General features: G+C 42.9%; 1 non-coding gene across 1 annotated transcript; it reads left to right on the top strand.

Annotated features, from left to right (window-relative positions):
* The first annotated feature begins 17,660 nt into the window (after positions 1 to 17,660).
* LOC145339759 (U2 spliceosomal RNA) lies at positions 17,661 to 17,859 on the top strand. The gene has a single exon (XR_013886064.1). It is a non-coding gene; the product is annotated as a U2 spliceosomal RNA (small nuclear RNA).
* Positions 17,860 to 19,547: the final 1,688 nt, after the last annotated feature.

The raw sequence follows: 19,547 nt of genomic DNA, 5'->3' as shown, positions 1-19,547 counted from the left end.
AGGGAAGTCGTGTCTGACAAATTTACTGGAGTTCTATGAGGATGTGTCTACAGCAGTGGATAGAGGAGAGCCGGTGGATGTGGTCTTTCTGGATTTTCAGAAGGCGTTTGACAAGGTACCTCACAAGAGGTTATTGCAGAAGGTCAGGGGACATGGAGTTGGGGGTAGGGTGTTAGCGTGGATAGAGGATTGGTTGTCAAATAGGAGGCAGAGAGTGGGGGTCAATGGGTGCTATTCGGATTGGCGGTTGGTGACTAGTGGGGTGCCCCAGGGGTCGGTGCTGGGGCCTCAGCTATTTACCATTTATATAGATGATCTGGAGGAGGGAACCGAGTGTAGGGTGTCGAAATTTGCTGATGACACCAAGATTGGGGGAAAGGCAAATTGTGCGGAGGGTGTGGAGAGTCTGCAGAAGGATCTAGATAGGCTGGGCGAATGGGCCAGGAAATGGCAAATGGAATTTAATGTTGGCAAGTGTGAGGTGGTCCACTTTGGTAGGAAGAATGGTAGGAAGGACTATTACTTACGTGGCGAAAAACTGCAGCAGGTGACGGTGCAGAGGGACCTCGGGGTCCTTGTGCATGAGTCGCAAAAACCCAGCTTGCAGGTGCAGCAGGTGGTCAGGAAGGCGAATGGGATGCTGGCCTTCATAGCGAGGGGGATTGAATATAAAAGTAGGGAGGTCTTGTTGCAGCTGTATAGGGCACTGGTGAGGCCGCAGCTGGAGTACTGTGTGCAGTTTTGGGCGCCGCACCTGCGCAAGGATATTTTGGCCCTGGAGGGAGTGCAGAGGAGGTTTACTAGGCTGATACCGGAGTTGAGGGGGTTGAGCTATGAGGAGAGGCTGAATAAACTAGGCTTGTACTCGCTAGAGTTTAGAAGAATGAGGGGAGATCTCATTGAGACGTATAAGATGATGAATGGGATGGATAGGATAGAGGTGGAGAGACTCTTCCCGCTCAAAAAAGACAGTAGGACTAGGGGGCACAGCCTCAAGATAAAGGGGAGGCGGTTTAGAACAGAGTTGAGGAGGAACTTCTTCACTCAAAGGGTGGTGAATCTCTGGAATTCTCTGCCCGTTGAAGTGGTGGAGGCTGCCTCGCTAAATATTTTTAAGAAGCGGGTTGATGGGTTTTTGATAAGAGAGGGGATTAAGGGTTATGGGGAGAGGGCGGGAAAGTGGAACTGAGCCACAACAGATCAGCCATGATCTTATTGAATGGCGGGGCAGGCTCGAAGGGCTAGATGGCCTACTCCTGCTCCTATTTCTTATGTTCTTATGTAACCCGGGTCCCTGGCAGTGTGAAGCAGCAGTGCTAACCACTGTGTTATCATGGTTCTAGTTTTTCCCACTAGCAAAAACATCCTTTTCACATCCACTCCATCCAGGCCTTGCAGTATCCTGCAAGTTTCAATAAGATCCCCCTCATCCTTTTAAACACCAATGAGTACAGACCCAGAGTCCTCAACCATTCCTCATACGACAAGATCTTCATTCCAAGGGTTATTCTTGTGAACCTCCCCTGGACCCTTTCCAAGGCCAGCACATCCTTCCTTAGATATGGGGTCCAAAACTGCTGACAGTACTCCAAATGGGGTCTGACCAGAACCTTATACCTCAGAATGGTTAAGGCACATGGGATACGAGGCCAGATAGCTAGGTGGATTGAGAACTGGCTGGGTAATAGGAGACAGAGGGTAGTTGTGGAGGGGACCTTGTCGGGCTGGAGGCCAGTGACCAGTGGTGTGCCGCAGGGCTCAGTACTGGGATCTCTCCTCTTTGTAGTATACATAAATGACTTGGAAGAGAGCGTAGGTGGTGTGATCAGCAAGTTTGCTGATGACACTAAGATGGCAGGGTTGGCGGGTACTGAACTGGATTGTCAGGTGATACAACAGGATATAGATAGGTTGGTACATTGGGCAGATGGAATTTAATCCTGACAAATGCGAGGTGATGCATTTTGGAAGGAGTAATGCAGAGAGGAGCTATGTGATAGAAGGTAGACAGATTAGGAGTATAGACATACAGAGGGACCTGGGAGTGCAGGTCCACAAATCCATGAAGGCTGCGTCACAAGTGGAGAAGGTTGTTAGGAAGGCTTATGGAATGTTAGCCTTTATAGGAAGGGGTATAGAGTATAAAAGCTGCCGTCTAATGCTTCAGTTGTATAGAACGTTGGTTAGACCGCATTTGGAGTACTGCGTCCAGTTCTGGTCACCTTACTACCGGAAGGACGTGGAGTCTCTGGAAAGGGTGCAGAGGAGGTTTACCAGGATGTTGCCTGGCATGGAGGGGCTGGGATACGAGGAAAAGTTGGAGAAACTGGGACTATTCTCCTTGGAAAGACGGAGATTGAGGGGTTACATGATAGAGGTATATAAGATACTGAAGGGAATAGATAGAGTTAATAGTGAGAGACTGCTCCCTAGACTGGGTACAAACACGAGAGGTCATGATTTAAGGGTGAGGGGGGAGAGGTATAATTTGGAAGTGAGAGGAAGGTTCTTTACGCAGAGAGTTGTGGGGGTATGGAACGTGCTACCGAGTAGGGTGGTGGAGGCAGGAACGTTGGACTCGTTTAAGGTTCAGTTAGATAGACACGAGTGAAACGAGGATGGAGGGTTATGGTAGGGGCTATTAAATAAGGTTAGAACCTCGGGAGACACCGGAAAAGCAGGCTTGTAAGATTAACGTTTTTGTCTTTTTATTCCGCAGGAGGAGGTCCACCTCGTGTCAAACGAGGGGCATGCACACGGTGGGTCCTGCGTGGGCTGCTCTTGGAAGTTCCGGGAGTGGCCTAGTACTTCGTGTCGGTGTGTGTGCTTGATCCTGGACCGGTAGACGGGCACCGCAACAGCTCGGTGACTAGCACTGCTAGCTGTCAGATACATGGATTTGGGCCTGTGTCTGTGGGAGTTTGCGCATTCTCCCTGTGGTTGCGTGGGTTTCCTCCGGGCGCTCCGGTTTCCTCCCACACCCCAAAGATGTGCTCTTAGGCTGATTGGTTTTACCAAATTGACACTTCTCCCCTGAATCTGGCTAAGCTAGGGGTTCCATTCGTAGACATGCAGGGTAGAATAGGTGTAGGGTGATGCGGCGGCGCGGGCTCGTTGGGCCGAAGGGCCTGTTTCCCGTGCTGGATTGTTCTTTGTTAGTACATCCCTGCTCTTGTATTCCAGCCCTCTCGACATAAATGCTAACATTGCATTTGCCTTCGTAACTACAAACTGAATCTGCATGTTAACCTTAAGAGAATCTTGAATAAGGACTGCCAAGTCCCTTTGTGTTTCTTATTTCCTCAGCATTTCCCCATTTAGAAAATAGTCTATACCTCCATTCCTCCTTCCAAAGTCCATAACCTCACACTTTACCACATTGTATTCCATCTGCCACTTCTTTGCCCACTCTCCTAACCTGTCCCAAGTCCTTCTGCGGTCCCTCTGCTTCCTCAATATCACCTGTCCCTCCACATATCTTTGTATTATCTGCAAACTTAGCAACACTGTCTTCAGTTCCTTCCTCGAAATTGTTAATATATATTGTGAAAACCTTTGGTCCCAGCACTGACCCCTGAGGTACGATGTCACTGTGAAAACATGGAGGAGTTGTTGCTGGTAATACTACGCCCATTCTCAGGAACAAAATACTCAGCAACAAAGGCACATTTAAGACAAATAACTAGATGCAGTAACAAACCCTATATCTTACCCTATCTCAAACTCAAAACAAATGAGTATGGATAACTTGCAGCACACTGAATTTAACATGCAATGAGTGGCATGGTGGCACAGTGGTTAGCACTGCCACCTCACAGTGCCAGGGCCCCGGGTTCAATTCCTAGTTTCAGTTCACTGTCTGTGCAGAGTCTGTACGTTCTCCCCGTCTCTGAGTGGGTTTCCTCCAGGTGGTCCGGATTCCTCCCATGGTCCTAAAGATGTGCTGGTTAGGTGCATTGACTGAAACAAGCGTCGGAGTGTGGTGACTAAGGATTTTCACAGTAAACTTCATTGCAGTGTTAATGTAAGCCGACTTGTGACACGAATAAATAAATCAATACCAAACCATGCTCATATTCGATCTTTTACCGCTTGAAACCACTCCTCATTTCAATCCAATGTTACCAATCTTTGCTGTATAAAAATCAACTATAAACAACTGCATTCTTTAAAAGTACTTTGGCTATCTTTTCAAACTGACATTTCCCCTCAGCGGACAGGTTTCTGCTCCAGTTTCAATGACTAGCAGTACACAATATTATCATGCACACACTGTCTTACCGAGGCTACTCAAACTTCACCTAAATTTCAGCTGATCCAAAACCCATCTCGCACCTATCAGCCACGGCCTCAATGCTAGGCTGCTCCATGCAGGCTAGAATGAATACAGGACTAGAAATGTGCCCACAAAGTCTTCAAGGTACCACTGAAGAACCAACAACAATTTGCATTTATACAGCACCTTTGATGTTACACCCCTAAGCAATCCAAAAGAGGGCTACCAAAAATATCTGAGTACCGAGTCACATCAAGCAGGTATTGGGATTGAAGTTTAGTCACATGAAAACTTTACGTACCAGCCTATAGATGATGAGAAAGGTAGCGCGACAGCATGGGCGTGAGCTAAGAGGTAGCGCGAAAGCGAAAGGAAGCTAAAGAGAAAGAAAAGAGAGACTGAGATTTAACGAGGGAATTCCAGATCTCAGTGTGTAGACAGCTGAACGGAAGGCAAAAAAAAGGGCAAACCATGTTGGAGATGCACAAAAGATCACAACTTGAGGAACGTAAGTTGGTTGTCAGGCTGGAAAATGTTATAGAGATGGAGAGGGGCGAGGTTATGAAAAGAGGTGTACCTAAAAGGTGATCATTTTAAATTTATAACTGTTCTGGATTGGAGGTCAATGTAGCTCATCTAGCACGAGTGGACAGGTGAACAAACCTTGCTGCAAGTCATGCCATGCTTTGAATTAAGCTTACAAAGAATGATGGATAGAAGACCATATAGGACAGCACCAAAGTAGTCAAGTCAGATAGTCATCCTCTAATCCAAAAGGTGGGGAGCCAGTTTCCTTTCACTGTCCTTTCCTACAGTAGCTTTTCTGCTACATCCAGAGAGTGCCAAACAGTGCCCTGTATGCATACCTCTAACTGTCCATACGGCAAAAATCTAATCTCCACTAAGACAGCTTCACCAATATTTGTAACTCTAAGCAGCAAACTAAAGATGCTAAAACTTAAATACCAATTTATATCATACACACAGTTAATAACCACTTATGCATACTTATATTTCAACTCTCAATTAATAGTTGATGGTACCTTCATCACAGAATTCCAAAGCTCTCAACTATTTTATAACATTTAAAATATAACATATTGTCAGATGACAGCCAGTTTATTAATAAGAATTACTATAAAACTATTAGACGTAAAGGCTGATTGGCCTGAATGCTAAAGTCTTAAAATAAGTAGCTGACGAGATGGTAGATCTATCAGTTACCCCAATATGTAGATTCTGAAAGGATCCAAGTAGATTGGAAAATAACTAACATTTATTCAAGGGGGAAAAAGAAAATAGGAAACTATAGGCTAGTTAGCCCAACATCTGTCATAGAAAAAAGGTGACTGAAATCCATTTTTAAGGGAGCAAATTATGTGATCAGGCAAAATCAGTCTGCCTTTGAAAAAGGGAAATTGTGTTTAACTAATTTATGAGAATGCTTTTGAGGATGTAACAAGCAAGGTTGTAAAAGGGAAGTTGTAGATGCCATGTACATGGAGTTCCAAAGTGAATTTGGTAAAATACCACATCACGGTTACTACATTAGGTAACAGAATGTGATGCAGGGCGCAACATATTAGTCTGGAAAGAGGCAGGTTACTGCAGATGCTGGAATCTGAAACAAAAACAGAAAATGCTGGAAAATCTCAACAGATCTGACAGCATCTGTGGACAGAGAACAGAGCTAACATCAGCTCTGTTCTCTCTCTTCACAGATGCTATCAGGCCTGCTGAGATTTTACAGCATTTTCTGCTTTTTTTGTAACATGAATAAAGAATTGGTGAACTAATAAAAAGCAAGCAGGAGTAGGGGCAAGTGGTCATTTTTAGGTTGGCAAACTGTAGCTAATGGAGCGCAACAAGGATCAGTGTTGTGGCCTGAACTGTTCACAATTCACATCATGACTTAGATGAAGGACAAAATGCATGGTAGTTAAATTTGCCAATCAAAAGTTATGTAGGAAAAAAATGTCGTCAAGAGTAGAATCTACAAAATGGGATACAGAAAAGTTGAGTGAGTGAGCAAAAGCTTTGGCAGATGGGATATAATGTATGAAAATGTGAACCTTTGAACTTGGGCAGGGAGAATGAAAAAACATTGCATCATGAAGAAAGACTGCATCAGCCTTTTGAACCCTCTTCCACTCTTCCTTCTCTTCTTAGGCAGTCCCTTGGATTTGAAGGTGATTTGCTTCAACACTGAAAAGGAGTTCTCAGGTGAATGAGGAGTCCAATACACAACTTACAGTCGCTGTCATAGGTGGGCAGATGATGGTCGGAGGAGCTGGTGGACTGGCAGCTAGCATTGCCACACGTTCCTTTTGCTGTTGATGCTTGGCTGCAGCTTGCTCTTGGCAATGAAACTCATTGTGTTCAACTCCTTCACAGATGCTTTTCCAGCACTTCAGTCAATCTTGGGCCAGGGGTTCCTAGGTTTTGATGGGGATGTTGCACTTTTTTCCAAGGAGGCATTGAGGGTATCTTTGAAGTTTCCTCTGCCCCCCTGGGGTTCACTGCCTTGCTGAAGCTCCAAGTAGAGTGTTTGCTTTGGAGTCTCATGTCAGGCATGTGGAAGATGTGGTCTGCCCAGTGGTGCTGATCAAGTGTGGTCAATGCTTCAATGCTGAGGATGTTGGCCTAAATGAGAACACTGACATTGGTGAGACTTTCCTGCCAATGGATTTGCAGGATCTTGCACAGCCAGGGCTGGTAGTAGGTATCATTACTGCTCTGTAGACCATAAACTTGGTGCTAGGTCTGAGGTCCTGGCCTTAAAATGCGCTTCCTGGTGTTGAAACTCATCATTGATGTCTTCCCTTGTTGATATTAGGCTCCCATGATGTGAAAGATAGTCCACTTTGTTCAAGGCCTCTTTGTAGATTTTGATAACCAGACAGCACTGTTGTGTGGTGGGCAGGTTTGTTGCGGACCTGTGTTACAGATGTTTAGTGTAAGGCCCATGCTCTCCTGTGCCTTAGTGAAGACACTGACGATCACTTGGACCACTACAAGTGTGCTCAGATGCAAATATTGTCTACATACCATGGTTCAATGACAGTGGATAGGATGACCTTGTTTCTGGCCTGCTGGTAGCAGAGGTTGAACAGATTCCCATTCGATCAGTTCATGGCTGATCCTCTATTTCAACACTTGCACTATCTTAATATCCATCGATGTTTTAAATATGTAGAAATCTATCAATCTTAGTCTTGCATATACTCGAGGACTGAGCCTCCTCAGCCTTCTGCGGCAGAGAGTTCCAAATACTTATCTGAGTGAAGAAATTTCTCCTCACTTCAGTCCTAAATGGCCTTCCCCTTATTAAGATTGTTCTATATCTCCCTCAACTCAATGGTATGAGGAGCCTGGGTGTCCTGGTACAGGAAGTGATTAGGAAGGCAAATGCCCTTTACTGCAAGGGGAATAGAATATAAAAGTAGTGAAGTTTTACCATTGCTGAACACAGCCTTGGTGAGGCCACATCTAAAGAACAGTGTACAGTTTTGTCTCCTGTTTTGAAATACATATAATCCTTCCTCAGATAAAGAGACCAAAACAGTACTCAATATTCTAGGTGCAGTCTCACCAAAGCTCTGTATAACTGGAGCAAGACACCTTTGCTTCTGTACTCAAATCCTTTCACTGTGAAGGCCAACATACCATTTGCCTTCTTCACCACCTGTTGCATCTACATGCTTACCTTTACGTTCATCCAAACTATGCTGTCCATACTGGATCCCACACCAAAACCAACTCACAAATTTCTTCTCCCAGGGAGTGGTGAGCCTGTGGGATTCTCTACGCAGAAAAAAAATGTGGAAAATTCCCTTTCGGCAATCAAAACCAGTCCAGCAGCCACAGTGACCATGATTGTTCTTAGTATTACATGCTGTGATTTCTGCCTCAACCAGGAACTGGCCCAGCTCCCTAATGCAAGCAGCGAATCAGCACTCACTACTCAGGCTGGCAACTTCTTCCTTTGGTTTACTATCTTCTGGGAAAAGAAGAACTGTGTGATATCTAGCCCATTTTGTTCTAGCATAATTTATATACATTACTCGCTGGTCTCCTCCCATCTACTTAAAATAATTTCAGTACAAACAAAATGGGAGATCATTCATTAGCTTATACACCTCTATCAGATTTACACATATTTAAATCAAACAAGGGATTGGTTAGCTCAGTTGGCTGATGTGTGATTCAGAATAATGCCAACAGCACAGGTTTGATTCCTGTTCTGACTGAGGTAGACTCAGGGGCCAGGTGAGAGGCAGTGACAAAACGCCACAGACGAAAAATGCAAGAAAAATGATTCAGGATGAAGCATCAGCAGACAATGAGCCAAGAAACTGTCTTTGGTAGGAGCACACATGAATGAATGGAAACAAAGAGATCCAGCTTTTTAAACCTGAGATTGTTCAAGCTGGATGTCATCTTAAGTCACCCAAGTAATTGTCCTTTGAACCTTTTCCAATTACTCTGCATCATCCATGAGGAGAACAAAAAAAAACTGGAGCCAGTATTCTAAATGAGATTTGTGATAAATCTCACACAAAGGAAAATTATTTGTTTTCTTGCTGCATTGCAGATTAGTACCCTTTTTGTTTTGGCTATCACTTAATCATCACTTGTGATTTGTTCATCATGCCTATGTGAATAATGTATTTATCAAAGTTAAATATCAAACTGCAGTCTCCTCCCCCAAAGCATTGTGATCCACTTATCCAAGTTTACTCTCAACCTCAGTACTAACCTGCACACAAAGAAGCAATCATACTGGATATAAATATTGCAGCCCATTGCCCAACTCCTACATCCAGATCATAACCAAGGCATTAGACTCATTTGGAAAGCCAGTGCAGACACAATAGGCCAAATACCTCACCTTCTGCGCTATAACAATGCTGTGATTACTGAAGATGGTAAATAACAATGGCCACTACACAGATCCCTATTGGACTCTAATGGTGCCTGGTCTTCCATCTAGACCCCTGATCATGAATGATCAGTTTTTGCACTTGATGAAGCAGCCAATTCTTACTCCACTGTGGCAAGTTAAAAGTGAAAGGATTCAGCTGCTGTCTGACGTTTTACTATGTTGGGATTCACTTCTTCACAGAACAGTCAAGTCCTATGGGGAACTCATTTCACTTCATTATTGTAAGCCGTGTGTGCCACTGTTGGTGGCTCAAGATCCCAAATTAGTGAAAGTTTGCCTGTCCTGGAAAACTGCCACCAAATTAGAACATCTTCTGTTGAAACAATTCATCAGGCAGGCTGTTGGTTCTAATTTTCAACCAATTAAGACCGCTTTTTTTAAAAAAAACACAGGTTCCTCAGAAAGGTAGTTAATACCTAGAAGCTATTTTTATTAACAGCAGATAGCTTGGTAGACCTATAAAGTAAAAACTGTTGTATTAAGCCTTCACTATTAATTAAAAGCAGCAAGGGTTTGAAGTTGTTTTGCAGCCTTTGTGGTGGCAATTGGGGTTAGTGTGGGGAATGAGTGAATGGCTCTCTCTGATTTTTCACATCTGTGACAGGGTTGAAGTTTGAGGCAACATTAAAAATGATCATCTTGATGAGTTTTGAGAGTACTGCATTCTGTGGCAGATGGAAAAAGGCAGAGCAGTCACAGTGAGAGGTCTGTGGCAGCTGGGCACCATTAGTATGTGGTGGGAAATTAGTGACAGTATGCAAAACCATTGGCAAATCTGTAAACAAATAGATCTGATATTTAAAATATCTTGTTGACAGAGTATAGTCAATCCTGCAGTGATATTTTAATGTGATAAGAAACAGGGGGAGTGGAGATTATATCTTCCCCTCCATTGTCACATTCTCTTCCTTACACACTAAGATGGTTTCAAACAAACTCATCAATTGCTCCTTCAGCATACAGCTCTTGACCTTGTGATGTGCCAGTCTGCATCATTCAGTTGTGGACAACTCTTCGCACTGGAAAACCATAAAGTCAGACCAAAGAACATCTTTCACCAAGTTGACTTTTCTCCAGCAGCAGTTGGTGTGTGTACCTGAAAACCAGCCCGTAGAGGACAAAGTCCTGTGTCACAGGGCTGTTTAGGATGAACTTTGACAAAACCAGTGTGCCTCTTTCCAGAGATTCTTTGCAAAGGAACACTCCCGAATAAGGTGGACAACCATTTCTTCTTCACCATAGCCACCTCAAGAGCAACATGCAGAGGGGTGAAAGTCTGGGAACTCAGGAAGAATCTGATGGGGTGTGTCTTTCTCACGACCAGCCAATCTATATTTAGGTGCCCATTTGAAATGTCTGGTAATGAAGCATTCTGACAAATTATTTTTGACAGTCTGCTTAGGGAACCATCCAACAGACAGCGGTAGACAGAGGGGAATGGGTGGATGTGGTGTTTCTAGATTTTAAAAGGCGTTTGATAAGGTGCCTCATAAAAGGCTGCTAGAGAAGGTTAGAGTGCACGGAGTTGGGGGTAAGGTGTTAGCGTGGATAGAGGATTGGCTGTCTAATAGGAAGCAAAGAGTTGGTATCAATGGGTGCTGTTCGTTGGCGGCTGGTGACTAGTGGAGTGCCGCAGGGATCGGTGCTGGGGCCTCAGCTATTTACCATTTATATAGATGATCTGGAGGAGAGGGCTGAGCGCAGGGTGACGAAATTTGCTGATGTCACGAAATGAGTGGAAAAGCAAATTGTGTGGAGGGTGTGGAAAGTCTGCAGAGAGATCTGGATAGGCTGAGCGAGTGGGCGAGGACCTGGCAGATGGAGTACAATGTTAGCAAATGTGAGGTTATCCACTTTGGCAGGAATAATAGTAGGAGGGGTTATTATTTAAAAGGCGAAAAGCTCCAACATGCGACAGTGCAGAGGGACCTGGGAGTCCTTGTGCACTAGTCGCAAAAACCCAGTCTGCAGGTGCAGCAGGTGATCAAGAAGGCAAATGGAATGTTGGCCTTTATAGCGAGAGGATAGAATGTAAAAGCAGGCAGGTCTTGCTGCAACTGTACAGGGCACTGGTGAGGCCGCAGCTGGACTGCTGTGTGTAGTTTTGGTCGCCGCGCTTGCGCAAGGATATTTTGGCCTTGGAGGGAGTGCAGAGGAGGTTCACTAGGCTGATACTGGAAATGAGGGGGTTGGCCTATGACGAGAGACTAAATAGACTGGGTCTGTATTCGTTGGAGTTTAGATGGATGAGGGGGGATCTTATAGAGACTTACAAGATAATGAAGGGGATGGATAGGGTAGAGGTAGAGGGATTCTTCCTGCTTAGAAAGAATAGCAGGACTAGAGGACACAGCCTCAAGATAAGGAGGGGCAGTTTATATCAGAGTTGAGGAGGAACTTCTTCACTCAAAGGGTGGTGAATCTCTGGAATTCTCTGCCCGTTGAAGTGGTGGAGGCTACCTCGCTAAATATATTTAAGACGCGGGTAGACAGGTTTCTGATAGACAGGGGAATTAAGGGTTATGGGGAGAAAGAGGGAAAGTGGAACTGATCCACTTCAGGTCAGCCATGACCTTATTGAATGGCGGGGCAGGCTCGAAGGGCTAGACGGCCTACTCCTGCTTATGTTCTTATGTACTTAACAGAATCCACCAGATCCACTACAGAGGCGCAAGTGCAAAAGGCCACCATCCAAGACCTTTCAGCCATTGCACATCGAGAGATTAAAAACTGTTTTGAACCCCTCTGGCTGACATATACTGTAAATGCCAAGGGCTCTGAAATTGTATCGAGGCGCCTCGGAATGGAACATGCTATATGGAGAAATGTGTGTTCTATTGCACTTCTTGTAATATTCAATTTGAAATGTTGACACATTTTATGAATTAATTATATTTGTGGAAAGAAACTCATTAAATCATTCTCTACTCTGGGCAAAGGACACAGCATTACGTGGAATTTGCTAACACATGAAAAAGTTAAGGCAATAAGCACAGATAAAGGAAAGCTAGAAAAAACACAATGGACGTAGGGAATTGAAGGATATGTTAATTTTTTTTATTCATTTGTGGGACATGGCCAGCTTTTATTGTCCATTGTTGGTTGCCCTCGAGAAGGTGGTGGTAAGCTGCCTTCTTGTCTCAATTTGACTCAATCTGCCTTCCTAACAGTGCGAGAGGAAGAATCAAGGTGGTGATTGTGTAACATTTGTGTGGTAGACCAATACTGCCAACTGGCCTGTTACTGTCCTGTCTGTAGCACTGGGAAGATAGAGGTGAAGGGCTTTGCTTAGATTTTCCTTTCCATCTGTTCAAAAATACTAAAACCAATCTAAGAATCTGAAAGCACAAATGCAAGACCCAATCATGAGTTTTGGACTTGCAACTGTACTCCGAATGCTAAAAAAAGTTATATCAAACAATAAACAAAAACAAATTAGGTCCCTTTTCTTTTGAAGACTGAAGGGCAGGAATGAGAAGAGGTTGAGTAATATTTTTAAAATGATGAAATATTTTGATAGAGTAAATACAAAGTTTTTCCACATGTGGGAAGGAGCAAAACTAAAGACCACCAATATAAAATAGTCACCAAGAAATCAATAGAGAAATTTAAAAACAAACTTCTTGACCCAGAGTAGTTGAGATCAAGGGAAGTTGAATAAACACCCCACATCTCAGGATGACCTTCCCTACTATCAAACTAAGCATGCAGCAAGACCATGAAAGAAGAGGCCTGGCAACTATTGACTTATATCAAAAGCAGCACATGGGGCCAGCAGCAGCATGTCAACTACAGAAGTTCAAGACTGCAGTCCACCTACCCACTCTCAAGGGCAACCAGGAGTGGGCAATAAACGTCAGCTTTGCTAGTGAAACCCATATTCCAATAACTTAGTTTTAAAATATTCAAGTCAAAAGACCCATTTATTAAACACTGAAATAGTGAACTGTAGGCATCAGGTATTTTTTTACACTGAGATACTCAAGTAATGGTTGAAAAGACAGGATAAATCAAAAGGCAATGTTTAAGCTATTAGGCTACAAGGAAAAGGAAAAGGTGAAGGAAATAAGGAGTTAAACACTTTTAAGACAAGGCTGAACTTAACACACATTGTGTGAAAGGAGGGAAACACTGAAGTAGTAGATCTGTAACTTAAGAGGAACCAGGGAGTCAAGTTCAGCATGCATGGGCCACTGTGGTATTTATAAATAAGTGAGACAGTTTAAAAGGGAATGAACTAAAGCCTGCAGCTTACATGTAAGAGGATAGTTAGGCTAGACAGATATGGCTCATCATCCAGACAAAAATCTACATCCCATCATTACAATGTCCAAATATTATAATTCAAACATTTCTGCCTCACTACACTACCAGCCTGCTAGACCGGTGACTCGTTGCACAAAGAAATCCTGACATCAATCCTAAATGTGCCATTTATTGGTTTGAATGTGTCCATTGTCCCAACACCACTTTACTGAAGCAAGCTCCAGATAGGCTAACTGCTTTACATACCTCTGTAAGATCCTCTCCTCCTCACCCCCTCTCTATACTAAAAGTAATTCTTTCATCACAATTCAGTTCTCTGACATTAAGAAGCTGTCTCATAGGTCAAGGACCATCTGATCAAAGCAAAAGATTTCGAACATCATTGTATAAATTAATACTCTTACCAATATGGCAACACAACTCAGTCGGCGGGTGACACGGTGGCCAGGGACCTGAGTTCAATTCCTAACTTGGATCACTGTCTGTGTGGAGTCTACATGTTCTCCCTGTATCTCCATGGGTTTCCTCCCGGTGCTCCGGTTTCCTCCCACAGTCCAAAAGATGTGTTAGTTAGGTGCACTGGCCGTGCTAAAACTCTCCCTCAGTGTACCTCAACAGGCGTGAGAGTGTGGCAAATAGGGGATTTTCACAGTAACGTCATTGCAATGTTAATGTAAGCCAAATAAATAAACTTAAAAAACTTAAACTTAACTTAGATGACACACTTCAACCATAGTTTCAGATAACTGTACATATTAAGTACCAAGTCTACCAACAGCCATACAACCCTTTCACTCTTCAGAATTAGTTATTTTGACACAAAACATGACACATCTTTTCATTATTCTTTTTATCTGTAACATCTTATATTTGTTGGTGTTAAATTTAGACTGCCATTTATTAGCACATTTAGATTTTTATCAGTCCTATTTTGCAGCTGCCTGGTTTCCTCTTCAAGCTTGAGTAGCTCATAACTTTATTATCATCCATGATTCTAACCAGTTTATAACATCAATCTGAATCCAGGTCATTCATTGTTCAGTTTGCAGGAAAATGAGTTCCAACATGAATCCCACAGGCAGTCTCACTTGGTATGACTCCCAACCAACCTCCACTTGGACGTCATTCTCAACTTTTTGCTCCTTCCTATACTACTGTTGAGGAACAGTGTATTAAGGTGATGGGTGACTCTCACTAGGTAGGTAAGCAGCCTTAGATACATTTGTATTTTACAGACAGTTAAAAATAACCAAGTAGAAATTCAAGGACCGAAAAAGGGATCTAGAGAGAATATTCCTCTAATTTATTACCCCTCCCTTTAAGTATTCCTAACAGTGATCAGACTTCTTACTATTTTCTTTCTTTCAGTTTCTTTCTGGTTGTATCACAGCTTGGTATATCTCCTGCTCTGCCCAAGACCGCAAAGAACTACAAAAGATTGTAAGCATAGCCCAGTCCATCACGCAAATCTCCCATCCATTGACTCTGTTTATACTTGCCACTGCCTCAGCAAAGCAGCCAGCAATAATTAAGGACCCCAGGCATTCTCTTCCACCTTCTTCCTTTGGGAAAAAAAAAGTCTGAGGTCATGTACCAACCAACTCAAGAACAACTTCTTCCCTGCTGCTGTCAGACTTTTGAGTGGGCATGCCTTGCATTAAGCTGCTCTTTCTTCATACCATAGCTTTGACCATAACACTACATTCCGCACTCTCTCGTTTCCTTCTCTATGGATGGTATTCTTTGTCTGTATAGTACGCAAGAAACAATACTTTTCACTGTATGTTAATACATGTGACAATAAGAAATCAAATCAAATACAAGGCGATTCTACCAGCTTGTGCTAAACACCCGCAGCATCTTATACTTTATTAAAAAAAGAAAGTTTACTCCCTATTGAAAATCAGATGGTACAATACGCAACTTTTCACATCCAATTCCCACTTCTCTCTCAAACAAAAGGAGTTTGAAATATCAATAAATAGTTCCTGCCAGTGACCAGGTGCAATGGCAATCCAAATACATTCTGCCAGTAGTTGCACAGAGCTGGTAGCCTGCAGACTCACAATCTGCACAGTTAAGTCAGGCGCTGCCACCCTCACCAACAGAAAGTCACACCTCGGTACTAATCAACTGGATAGAGTGACACTGACATCCTGTCTATTCGTTCGCCCTGGGGAGACTACATCCTGAGGTTAAAACTGAAAAGGAAAAACAGACATAAATAAAACGGATAAACAATGAAACTGAAAAACTACACCCTCACAGTTTGCAATTTTTTTTTAAATTTCTTGACTGCACAGTCTTTTAACTTGCACCAAATTCACTGCATAACATTATATTTGGTCACTGTAAAAAGGCCTGTTTACAATCACCTTTCATCTCCTGTCACGATCTGAAAAGAAAAATTGAACTAACATTACAACTCATGGATGGGAGTTGCGGGAGGGGCTGAAACACAGGATGGCACATTCAGACCTTGAAATTCTTGCTGAATAAGGTGACCTCTTCTGAGAAGAGGCTGGATGCTGGAGGCGATTTCTTCACACACATTTGATATCAGATAAGATGATGCTGAAAAATATGGAGGACAGTAAAGGACCATTTCCACTGGTTGCAAATCCATAACCAGAAGGCAGGTTGAAGATCACCACTCGAAGGAAGGGCGAGGTTAAAGGATGAACCATCAAAGGTTGTTAGGATAAAAAAATGCCCTACCAAAGGCAGTAGTGAAAATAGAATGTACAATTAAACTGAAAATGGATACAGACTAACTATACACACAAAGTTATAATAATCCTGGTACATGCTATAGTAGGAAAATTGACACTTTTTCCCTATGTGGGAGAAGAGTAACCGACCCCAAAAGATAGAGAAGGGTGGTTGAGAAAGGCAAAGGAGGGTGCTGGGGAAGGTGGAGAGGGGTGCTGGTTGGTAGGGGTGGGGGGGGGGGGGGGGGGATGGGAATTAGGGGGGGACAATGTCAATGGACAACCTGGACTTTTATTACCTATCATTTTTATAAGTTTGTATGAATAAATGGGAGAATACAGCACCTTAATGTCTCCTTGTTTCCATTGACTGTTCACCATCACTTTATCATGCAGAACAAGAATGGGCTATAAATACCTAGAATTATAAAATTATTCACCACTGCAGATATGAATCTAGATTCTGAATTTATCCAGAAAGCTAAATCTTCTGCGATTAAATGCTGCTAGCAAAATGAGAAAAATGTTTTTTCGATTTTACTTGCAAGGTATCAGGTACAGGTCCAAATATATTTCCTGAAACATCTTTCACTGGAAGTAAAAGCAGGAAGGAAAATCATCCCAAAATCCCCACTGCTAATTACCGTCCAGTGGGAGATGCAGAGGTGTGGACATCAGCTGGAGATAGCATCAAGCTCAGCCTAATAGTCAGCCAGTAAACACTATAAACAAAAATCCATACTCTTCGAGAGACGATTCCAGATATCCTGGAGTGCAGAGAAGTTTTCTGACAGCAGGTTCAAACCTGAGCATTATTAGTTTGCATCCTGCAGATATCGCTCATCTTGCAATAGCCCTCCCCCTCAGCTCAGCATCTCACACATCTTAAAAAAGAATCTCTAATTCACCTCCTTTTCAGGTTGAAAACTGACAAGTTTCGAGCAAATCCTTAGAAATCTGTGTTGAAATGAGGTTCCAGATACACCATACTTTACTGCATTGCTTCCAGGAGTTTGAATGTTGCTCAGGTCACTAAGTCATAAGGGGATTCATCTGAGGTTTGATCAGATATTATAATAGCTTCAAGATGATGCCACCAGACTTTTACCAGTTCAGCAAATTTCATCAGGATTGTTTGATCTGGAATTTGAGACTAGGTACAGTTGCTCAGTCTGCACCTCCTCCCAAACCTTTTCTAATTCCTCCCTGCAACAGAATTATGTCTCCCATTTTTAAGTGCCTTAGTCAATTCACTTGCAAAATGCATGTACCTCCTGATAAAGGTGCCACAACAGATTGTGAGCAAAGTTATCACTGGTGGAATACAGGGAACAGTGGGTACAAACTACAGTGACAAGAAACAAAACAGTAACAAACAGTTCCAATAACCAAATGGCTTATAACCATTCTATGATTCCTTCTGAGGCTCCTCAGCTGGTTCATCACTCAAATATCCCTCTGCTCAGCTTCTCAGCCTTTTGGCTAAGATCAAGTGTAGTATCGACATGCTATGCTTGGTTGAAGTCATTAGGTTACATTTCAGCTTCATTTGAAGCAATTTTTAAAAGTGGCATCTCAGCCATTTGGTTGAAATGCAAATGAGATCAAGCCTTGGAAGTGGAGTTATGCCTACTCCAATCAGCTTGGATCATGTAGATCAAGCCCAAGACAGGATGTGAGGGCCTTGTCCCGTCAGCTTGGATCAGGAATGTCTCAGCTTGTTGGACTTGATTTGATTGAATTGGGATTTAAAAAAAACAACAAAATACTTTTTAATTCATTAAAGGGATATGGGCTTCATTGGCTTGACCAATATTTATTGCCTATACCTAAGTGCCCTTGAGATGGTGGTATGAGCTGCCTTCTTGAACTGCTGCAGTTCATGTGGTGTATGTACACCAACAGCACTGTTAGAGAAGGAATTCCAGGAAAGAGCAAAGAGGAGTGGGACTAACCAAATAGCTCTTTCATAGAACCAGCATTTTCACAGTGGACCAAATGGTCACCGAATATGGTCTGCTGTCCTAGAGTTAAGGGGATGTAAGGAAAAACTTTTTTATCCAGAGGGTGGTGATGGTCTGGAATGCGCTGTCTGGGAGGCAGGTTGCCTCACATCCTTCAAAAAGTATCTGGATGAGCACTTGGCACATCGTAACATTCAGGCTATGGACCAAGTGCTGGCAGATTGGATTAGATGGGAATGCAGGTGTTTCTAAGGTGTTGGAGCAGACTTGATGGGCCAAAGGGCCTCTTCTGCGCTGTATCATTCTATAAGTCATAGAATCATAAAGAAATGCTCAGCATATCACATACTTTTTGTTTAAATGTTTGACTGAAGTTTTTAAATTGATACTGACCAATGGAAGTTATGCCAAAAGCAGCCATGTTTTGGAAGAGTTCAAAAACTGAGATGGTCAGACATGTTAAAAGTGGATAAATAAACAGAATAAGGCGCAAACCAGACAGATGCTGGTTTTCAAATGGATTCCATCCTGTATTAGAATATGCAAACCATTCAAGTTTTGTGTGCACTGTATAGCCTTGTATAAGGAGATGGAGGAAGGTGCAACATTTTACTACACTGAGCATCTGTATTCTCAAACAAATTAAAAATTCAAAGCAGGTGTTTTTTTTAAAATCGGCATTTCCGCAGATAGGAATCAGCTGGAGCCTAGAAACGACTGCCTCTTGGATCTGCAAATGCAAAGCTGGATCCTCCAAAAGGAGGAAACCTTTGAGGTAACATCATGCCCTCAATGAAGGCCAACACTGAACAGGCAAATATATTCCTCCACAATGAAGTGTTTGTTACAAAATATCAATAATATTTGATGTTTGAATGCTGCTTTTGAATACGACTGTCTGGATGCACAGTCCCCACACAGTTTATACTTTGAATATACACAGGAAAGTCAAACTTTTCCATTTCAACTTTTAAAAAAATTACTGTATACAGATAAAAACAAATATTTTCAAATGCTTCACTGGCAGATGTAGCAAGCCCATCTGTCTGCTGGATTTATTCAAGGTGCTGAAATCACATATTCAGAACCCAGCCCAAGCCACCATATAATTCGGTTCAGGCCCATGCACTTTGAAAGTATACAACCACATCCACACCACCCCTTCCCCCCACTAACACTGGGCTAAAACCCATATGCAACAGCCACCCATTTAACAACAACATATCAAAATATTCTGAACCGCAAGCCTAAAGACCAGATTGCACCACTGGCTGACATTCACTGCCAATTTTCCATAGAGATGAGAAGGTCAAATTGTCTACTGCAAGATACCCAAAGCACACAGGAGCCAGGCTCAAGAGCCAGAGAACACTGGCAGCATCTGG

The sequence above is a fragment of the Carcharhinus amblyrhynchos genome, unplaced genomic scaffold (genome assembly GCF_965287045.1).
Source record: "Carcharhinus amblyrhynchos unplaced genomic scaffold, sCarAmb.v2.hapA scaffold_658, whole genome shotgun sequence".
Classification (NCBI taxonomy): domain Eukaryota; kingdom Metazoa; phylum Chordata; class Chondrichthyes; order Carcharhiniformes; family Carcharhinidae; genus Carcharhinus; species Carcharhinus amblyrhynchos.
Note: the sequence above shows the minus strand (reverse complement) of the source record. Positions and strands in the feature narration are given on the sequence as shown.